This window comes from Hippoglossus hippoglossus, chromosome 14 (genome assembly GCF_009819705.1).
Source record: "Hippoglossus hippoglossus isolate fHipHip1 chromosome 14, fHipHip1.pri, whole genome shotgun sequence".
NCBI classification, from domain to species: Eukaryota; Metazoa; Chordata; class Actinopteri; order Pleuronectiformes; family Pleuronectidae; genus Hippoglossus; species Hippoglossus hippoglossus.
Genome location: NC_047164.1, coordinates 24,777,895 through 24,787,547, shown reverse-complemented (window position 1 = coordinate 24,787,547; position 9,653 = coordinate 24,777,895). Strand labels below are relative to the sequence as shown.

At 43.3% G+C, this 9,653-nt stretch overlaps 1 protein-coding gene across 1 annotated transcript in view; it reads left to right on the top strand.

Annotated features, from left to right (window-relative positions):
• The window catches only part of LOC117774944 (CXADR-like membrane protein), a 53,344-nt gene that overhangs the window by 8,053 nt on the left and 35,638 nt on the right, over nt 1-9,653 (top strand). The gene's annotated exons all lie outside the window — the stretch shown is intronic.

The window sequence follows — 9,653 nt, the reverse complement described above, 5'->3', positions numbered from 1 at the left end:
ACGTGGGGCTCAAGACTGCCAGAGACACTGACCTATCCTATCAGCGAAGAGCATATGGCAGCTGGAGGCTCCCCAGAGGCAGGTGGAGAGGTGGACAATGCTGCTGGAGCATCTGCTGGCCTGGCTCCTGTTCCTGCCTGCCGCACAGCGCTGAAGCCGGTGGCGGGCGCGGCTCTGGATCTAAATCCCCTGCCACCTTTTGAATCAAGGGAGAGTTCATTGGCTAACTAATCTCAGCTGTGATCAATCAACTCTCCCTGGTTCACCTGGAGCTGCTCTCTGAGCCCTATCCACAACGGTTAATAAGGTCATGAAAGTTGCAAACATTGCAATGGAATTTAAAATAATGTTTAAAATGAGAGACCAAGTTGCAAGTAGGTTTAAATCAGTGAACCCTCTGAAAGTGGCTGAAACGCTGAAATCAGTGGGTGATGGACTGGAAGCAAGAATTCTTGCAAGTGGCCAAATCTTGGTGGTTTGTAAAAATGTTAAGCAATTGGACAAAGCCAAGAAAATAGGAAAAATAAGAGGAAAAAGGTGAAAGTGATAAATTTAGAGTTAACACAAGATGTTAAAGGTGTAATTTGTGCAGTTTGGACTGAGATATCAGAGAAGGAAATAAAGGAAAGTGTTAAGGGAGGAGAAATAAAAGATGCTATGAGATTTCCAAATGTTCCTGTTCTGGTCACTTTTACTGGTTAGGTTCTTTTAGAAAGAGTATTGACATTGGTTGTCTGGAAGAATTATCCTTTGTGGTGTGTTGGGACCTGGTATTTGTGAACTACAGTTCGTCAGTACATGTGGAGGCCAAATCCCGAGCACATGTTCCTTGTTCTGAAGACAAACCAGAGCCTCCAGAAATCAGTCTCCCAGGGTGCTTGAAACGTCACACAGAGGTGTGAAAACCGACCAAAGACACAAGTTTCAACCACTATTGGTCACTCTGGGCCCCATGACCCATGAGGTCACCAGGCCAATATAAGCCCAGTTCTCCCCCCCCTTCTTCCTCTTTCCACGCAACCCTCCGAGAGGAGGTCACCTCTCTTTCTGCTCAACTTCAATGGAGGAGAGGTGCAGCATTCCACTCACCAAGTGAGGGAAACCTCCTCCCAATCCAAGCTCTACCAACCTTCAAGCAGGCCTGACTGGAGCAGACTTGTAAGAGCCACCATGCCTGCGTGTGTGTAGTTAAATATTAATGTTGGTTTGATATTTTCTTATATTATCCGAGTTTGTAGTTTTAGTTTTATACAGTTAAAATATAATTTGTATAGTGTGTCTGCTATATTCAATTATATTCTGTTTTGGGCGCTTTTTTGCGGCTTGTTTGCGACAGTTGAGGATGCCATAATGCGGTTCATCGCACATGCACGTGGTTGTTATTGAGCGCATGAAGATCGTGGTGAGTGTGGAGTCTGTTGAGTGGAACGAAATAAGTTTTTGACCGTGATATCGTGATAACGTGGAAATGTGAAATTGGGACATCGTGACAGGTTTGAAAAGACGGCATCGCCAATTCGATAAAGGATCGTTAAAAGGTGTGTCAGTAATGTGCTGGAACGGAAAATAAACCCTTTTTCAAGTTTTACCTGCCTCCTGGAGTTGTGTTGACATTGGGTTCTCACAACAAGGCAAGATCTATATGTTGGACACGAGCCAAACTCAAGAAACACTCCGCAGACATAATATAAGTGGCCTTTGTAATGTGGAACGAAGTGAAACGGCCACTACAATAAGTCAAAAACTTTCGATAACAGCTGACTGTGCAGCCATCGTGACGTGGAGGGATCGGACTATTACCTGGGTGCACGGGAAAGCGCCAGTGTGATAGTGAAAGGACCTGCCGCAGAAATTACACAGGAATTGGATTATTGAACACGGACAGCAACTTGAGCCTTTCTGTAAGGCTGTAGGACTCTAAGTTCGGCTACTGGCAAAGTCACGGTGAGACGTTGTATCAGCAATACGTCATGGCGGATGAAAATTATGATAATGACGCACTTGTGGACCACGGCCACAAGCGGGCAGTCAAGTACACGGAAAAGTCAATGGCGGAAAGGATCCAGCACCACATCAATGCCAGGAGAGGAAAATTAAGACTGTTAAGAGCAAAGTCAAACGAAATGGAGCAGTTAATGGAAAACAACTGCAACTTAGAGGAAGTTAAGTCAAATCTGAAAGTTCTTAAAGCAACTTATGAGGACTTCAAGGAATAAAACAGTACGGTTCTGCTCTATCTTCATCAGGATGAAAAAAGTAAGGACCAAGAAGAGTGGTTCTATCCTAAGGCAGATAGGCTGCGGGACTTCATTCAAAGAACTGAAATGTGGATTAATGATGCTGAGTTGGAAAAAGAAAAGTCTCAAGCAATTGAGGAGGATGTAACTCATATGGAAAGTGTGTCTATGGTGTCCCAATCTATTGGGTCAAAGTCTGGCAGTGGAAGTAGTAGTGCATCTTCTGCACGCTTAAGGGAAGAAGCCAAGCGAGCAGCTCTGGAAGCTAAGGCAGCTGTACTCAAAGAAAAGCAAGCTTTAGCCTTAAAGCAAGTACAGTTAAAAGCGGAGAAGTGAACTGGAACTTAAAACCGCTTTGGCAGTGTCTAACGCCAAAATCAAAATCTACGAAGGATATGATTCCCCTGTTAAAGGTGATGCTATGAACGAGTATGTAGATGCTGTAAACCTGTCACGCACTCATTTAAAGAAGGAAATTGCCCAGCCAGAAGCAGGACACAGTCGAACACTCAACCCCCTCAGGTATGAAGAGCCTCCTGATAGGGTGTTTACTGCAGCTGGAGCTAGATCTAAAGTATACAGAGAAGAAGAATCAGCTGCAACATCCCATGGGGTTCCTCAGCAGCAAAATGACACCACAAAGGCTATCTACAATGTCATTAAGCAGCAGACTGACATCACAGAGATGCTTGTGAAAAATCTGAACTTAGCACGTCTGCCATAACGAGACATTCCTGTTTTCTGTGGTGACCCACTTGACTTTAGATCGTTTCTCAAGGCATTTGAACACACTGTGGATTCCAGAACAGACAACAATGCTGATAAGCTGTACTTCTTGGAGCAGTACACACAAGGTGAGCCACAAGACCTTGTGAAAAGTTGCCAGCATATGCCAGCACATCGTGGTTACCATGAAGCCATGCACCTGCTGGTACGTCGCTATGGCAACTCGCTGAAAATTGCCACAGCATTAATGGAAAAGGTGTTTAACTGGCCACAGATAAAATCAGAGGACGGTGTGGCACTGAACAATTTCTCACTCTTCCTCTTGGGCTGTCGTAACGCTTTAGAAGATGTGGACTACATGGATGAGTTGGATAAACCTACAAACATGAGAGTTATTGTCTCCAAGTTGCCTTACTAAATGAAAGAACGATGGCAGGCACTGGCATTTGAGATCCAGGAAAAGAGTCAGAGGAGAGTCAGATTTAAAGATCTAGTCGCCTTTGTGGACAGGCAAGCAAGGATCATCACAGACCCTCTCTTTGGAGATTTACAAGGCCCTGCTGCTGAAAAGAAGGAAAAGAAGGTTTCAATGATGGAGAGAAAGTTCCAGAAAGAAAGAATAAAAGGAAGCAGCTTCGCTACAAATGTGGCCACAGCCAAAGAGAAAGACGATGAAAGGTCAAAGACAAGGGCTTTCAGTCCATCGAACACTGTTGCCTTCACTAAGCCATGTTTGTTCTGCAAAAGGAATCACACACTAGAGGAGTGTCGTTGTATTGCAGAAAAACCTCATAAGGACAAGTTGGATTTTATAAGGAAGGCCGGACTTTGCTTCGGATGCCTAGTTAAAGGGCATGTAAGTAAAGACTGTAAAAAGAAAATGTCATGCCAAACATGTTCAGGAAAGCATCCCAGCATGTTACACATTTACAGAGACAAGAACGCCTACAGCCAGTCAGGTGTAAAAAGGCAAGAGGATGCTACTTCAGATCAAACTGTTGTTTCAAGTGCATTGGTAAGCCTAAACCAGAAGAAAAACCCCTGTGTTGGGGCCGGAGACAAGTGTGTTCTTGCCATACTTCCAGTCTACGTCAAGGCAAGGAAAGGCAACAAAATCGTTGAAACGTATGCGTTTATTGACCCTGGGAGCTCAGCAACCTTTTGCACAGACTCTTTAGCAAGGCAGCTCAATCTTCAGGGAAAAGGAACTGAGCTGATATTAACCACAATGGGCTCAACAAAGGAAGTGAAAAGTTGCCTTCTTAGAGATTTGGAGGTCTGTGGACTTGAGGAAGCTAGCTTCATCAGCATGCCAAAGGTATTTACTCAAAAGAGCCTTCCAGTAAAAAAGGAACACATTCCCATGCAGGAGGACATACAAAATGGCCGTATCTCCATAACGTGAGGCTGCCACACATCGATGCTGAAATAGGGCTCCTCATTGGAAATAATGTGCATGAAGCTTTCGAGCCATGGAAGGTTATCCACAGTCAAAGCAATGGGCCATATGCTGTGAAGACACTTCTTGGTTGGACTGTTAATGGTCCGCTCAGAGAACACAGAGACAGTGCTTTGGACGGTGATGAACAGCAGCAAGTCACAATTAACCGAATTTCAGTGGAGACAGTGGAAAAACTGCTCATACAGCAATACAACGCTGACTTTCCAGAGCATTGCAACAGCGACGAGGTGGAAATGTCACAAGAGGACAAGCGGTTTATTACCTCTGTGTCTAACTCAGTTAACCATGCAAACGGACATTATTCCTGTTGAAAGAGCACTAGGCGTGCTCTGGTGCATTGAGTCAGACTGCTTCAAGTTTAGAGTCAATGTCAGCCAGAAACCAGTCACAAGAAGAGGAGTTTTATCATTTGTAAGCTCCATATATGACCCACTGGGATTCCTCGCTCCAGTTGTTCTCCCGGCTAAAATCCTCTTGCAACAGCTATGCAAGGAAAAGCTCACTTGGGATGAGAGGATTCCTGACAAGCTTGCCCAATACTGGAAAAATTGGGTGAACAACCTACCTCAGCTTTCCAACATCCAAGTAAGGAGATGCATTAGGCCTGAGAACTTTGGACCTATTGTGACTGCCCAGCTACATCACTTTTCAGATGCAATGGTGTTACATTAACACAACAGAAAATCCAGCCGACTGTGCCTCTCGTGGACTCAATGCAGAGCAGTTCATGGCTAAACGGAGCTGGATTGAAGGACCATCAATCTTGAAGGATGTGGACGATCAACATTCAGGAAAGCAGGACGATGTGGTGCTCTCTGAGGATGATGATGAGGTGAGGAAAGCTGTCATTGTACACTGTACAGCTGTCGCGGAGAGTACTGACATTATGGATAAATTAATGAACTATTACTCTGACTGGCATCGTCTTAAGAGAGCAGTAGCTTGGATGCTACGACTAAAAGAGGGTTTACTGCTTTCAAGTAAAGGACAGCTAGATCTGAGAACTGCCTTGCATAAGGGACCTCTTGTCGGGGAGTGTCTGAACAAAGCAGAGATGGACATAATCCGATATTGTCAGCGTCGCAGGTTCCAGGCAGAAATCTCCGCACTGGAAAAAGGAAAACAGATTCTGAAAGGAAACAGTCCCATATGCAAGTTAGATCCAATGTTGGACAGCGGCATCCTAATGGTAGGAGGTCGCCTCAGCAAGTCTGCAATGCCTGAGGAATCAAAGCATCCCATAATTATGCCAAAGGACATGCATCCCACAACCCTGCTTCTGCGGTACATACATGAAAAGGTTGGTCATTTAGGGAGAAAGTATACGCTCTCTCGTCTACGCCAAAAGTTCTGGGTCCCAGCAGCTAACACAGCAGTGAGGAAACTTCTGTCCAGGTGTGTTACATGCAGAAAAATCCAAGCAAAGGCTCATGGACAAAAAATGGCAGACCTGCCTTCAGATAGACTACTACCAGACAAGCCACCTTTCACCCATGTGGGTGTGGACTATCTCAGCCCCATAGAGGTCAAAAGAGGTCAAAGTATCGTTAAAAGGTATGGCGTACTGTTTACCTGCTTGACAACCCGAGCTGTTCACCTGGAGGTCTCTCACACACTTGACACAAACTCATGCATAAACGCCCTCCGACAGTTCTTGTGTAGAAGAGGTCAAGCTTCCGTTATGAGGTCAGACAATGGCACCAACCTAGTCGCTGCCGAGAAAGAGCTACGGGTAGCTATGCAGCAGTGGAACCAAGCCAAGATCCAGGATGCTCTTGCTTAGATGGGAATCAAGTGGATTTTCAGCCCACCTGCTGGATCCCATTTTGGAGGAGTGTGGGTGAAATCAGTGACAAAGGTCCTGAAGTCTGTTCTTCGAGAGCAAAAAATAGATGACAAGTGTCTTCAGACTTTATTATGTGAGGTTGAGGCCATACTTAATGACAGACCGCTAACGACATTGTCTGAAGACCCGAATGACCTTGAAGCCTTGACACCTAATCACCTGCTGTTAAAGAAGCAGCCCTTTCTTCCAGCAGGGCTATTTCACAAAGATGACTGCTACTCACGCCGCAGATGGAAGCAAACTCAGTACCTCGCAGACCTGTTTTGGAGAAGGTGGGTGCGTGAATATCTACCCAGCCTACAAGAACGCCAAAAGTGGAATAGTGTCAAGAAAAATATGGAACCAGGACAAATTGTGATGATCCTGGATGACAATGCCCCCCGGAGCTCTTGGCTTCTGGGTAGTCGTACAAACCATATCAGATGATTAGGGACTAGTTCGACGAGTACTAGTCAAAACCAAGTTCAGGACCTTGGAGAGGCCCGTGGATCAGCTCTGCCTCATATGTGACGTGGACACTTAGAGTGAATGCAGTCGTGTACAGTGCAGGGGTGTAGGCGTATTGCTACCCGGCAACTGAAAGGAGAAAGTAACTGTTGAACTTTTTAATCTCCATTACGGGGTGAAGACGGATTACTTCCTCTCGTGCACATACAAAGTGTACATAAAAAATACGTCTTGTTTTGTTGAAGTTATTTTGGTGTTAATATGGCTCTTATGACTATGTTGCATGTAAATAATTATAAAGCTATCCTGCCTTATAATTAGGGGCCGGAAATGTAAGAGCCACCATGCAGCCTCTGCGTAGTTAAATATTAATGTTGGTTTGATATTTTCTTATATTATCCAGGTTTGTAGTTTTAGTTTTACACAGTTAAAATATATTTTGTATAGTGTGTCTGCTATATTCAATTATATAGTTTTGAGCGCTTTTTTGCGGCTTGTTTGCGACAGTTGAGGATGCCATAATGCGGTTCATCGCACATGCGCATGGTTGTTATTGAGCGCATGAAGATCGTGGTGAGTGTGGAGTCTGTTGAGTGGAATGAAATAAGTTTTTGACCGTGATAGCGTGACATCATGATAACGTGGAAACGTGAAATTGGGACATCGTGACACCGTGACAGTTTTGAAAAGACGGCATCGCCAATTCGATAAAGGATCGTTAAAAGGTGTGTCTGCAATGTGCTGGAACGGAAAATAAACCCTTTTTCAAGTTTTACCTGCCTCCTGGAGTTGTGTTGACATTGGGTTCTCACAACAAGGCAAGATCTATATGTTGGACACGAGTCAAACTCAAGAAACACTCCGCAGACATAATATAAGTGGCCTTTGTAATGTGGAACGAAGTGAAACGGCCACTACAAGACTGCTAAAACCTTTCAAAAGGCAGCGCCACGAGGTCCTGCTTAACAGCCAGCACAAGAGCTGCATCGCACAGCAGAACTACAAAAACAGGAGCCACAACCCAGCAAGACGACTTCACTGGACTTCGAACAGCACAGTGACCTTTTTTTCCTTTCCATGGAAGGGTAACACAACTGGGCTTAATAATTATACTAGGCTAAGCAAAGACTGTTTATTCGATTCCGTGTGATGTTTATAAGTTTGATTTGTGTTGCTGTGATATTTTGGTTACAAGTTATTTGAAAGTTAATGTTAGTTATGTTATGCTCTTCAGTTTTTCCTTGCATGCATCTAGTAACTTTCTCTAATTTGGCACCAACACACACACACACGCATATCTCAGCACCCATCTCTCTGACCCCCGCCAAATGTCGTAAAAATACTAGGGGGGATGGTTTATTGCCTTCATAGGGGCCAGCAGCCATTTTGAAAGCACACTCACTCACACAGACACACACACGGATACTCACATACACACGTTTATATAGTAAGTACATCTTTAGTAATTTGTGTTGTTATACTTTATTATCTTCAGAATAAATGTTTTTCTTTCATAAGTTTTTTCATTAATGTTGCATAAGTGTGAATTTTGCCAACCTCTACACTGTCAAGAACTCTATATCCTTCAACTTAGCTAACTATCTATAGGGTAATTTTGGTTATAGTTCTTAATTTAATTGTTAATCAGAGTTCCAAATTTGTAGTTAGTACTTTTATGAGACTTAATCAATAAATTGGCTATCTTTTCCCTTCCTTTGAAGGGTGGTGCCCGAGGTAACTTTAATCAATTAAAGTTATTATTTAATATTAGTATTTTTAATATTAATATTCAATATTTTATTTTGATAACCAAATGTATTGAATGCCGAAAGGCACACCATTTCATGGTATCACGTTTAATGCATTATTGCACAACAGATGCTTTAAATCCCTCAGATTTGGACACATTGCGATGTCCTGCAGGGAAAGCTGCAGGTATGCAAAGTACCGGGGAATTCATGATATTGGAAGCTGTAAAGTGACACTCCCGAATTGTTGTAATTGTGGGAAAAATCCTTTGGCATCTTCCTTGGAATGCAGTCAGTTTCAGAAAGCAAAGCAGATTCAAGAAGTCAGAAATCAGCACGAGATATCCTATGCAGAAGCATTAAAGAGGGTGGAAGGCCGTAATGGTCCCACTGTTTTGAGCAGATAATCTGCGGATGGACCCCTGCTGTCTCAGGAACATTTTCCAGCTTTAGCAAATAGGGATACAGTCACATAACGAAACAAAGCCATTTTAATTCCCTTTATTGTAGATGTGGTATTTGGTACCAGACAAAAAAAATCAAGGTCGGACATAATTCGATTTGTGGAAGAAGAAGCGACAAGTTGCAGGAAGGGTTGATAGAAGGTGAAAAGTTGGATGATGGTGACTTCTTTGATGATCAAGGTGATGTTTGGTTGTATTTTGATGCAGTGGAATGCCACAAATTTGATTTCCAATGGGCAGGAATTCAAAAGATTTGTTTGGGACATCGAAAATAAGCCAGATTTTATGTGTTCAGGAAACTTGGCTGAAACCATGTTTAGATAATGGCATTCCATTGCGAAATGATAGATCTGACAGACCAGGTGGTGGATGTGCAACTTTTATTAGATCAGAAACTCAGTGTAAAATAATAACAGCTGATGATCATCTGGAATGTTTGGTCACTGAGGGTGGGAGTTCTCAAGGGAGAATATCTTTAATGAACTTCTTCCCCGTTGTGGGGTAACCAGATGAGGGATAGTAATGGATCTGTTATTGAGGAAATGTTAGATGGATGGAACATTGTAGTCATAAATGATGGTAGTTCATGATGGTGATGCTGAGGCAGAATTGAATAAGGAAAAAGCTAATATTTTAAAGATGTTTGTCAAGGTGTTACAGGAGGTCCATAACTCTAAATCTCAGGGAGAGAAGGCAAATAGTTTTAAGAGATGAGCAATGGAA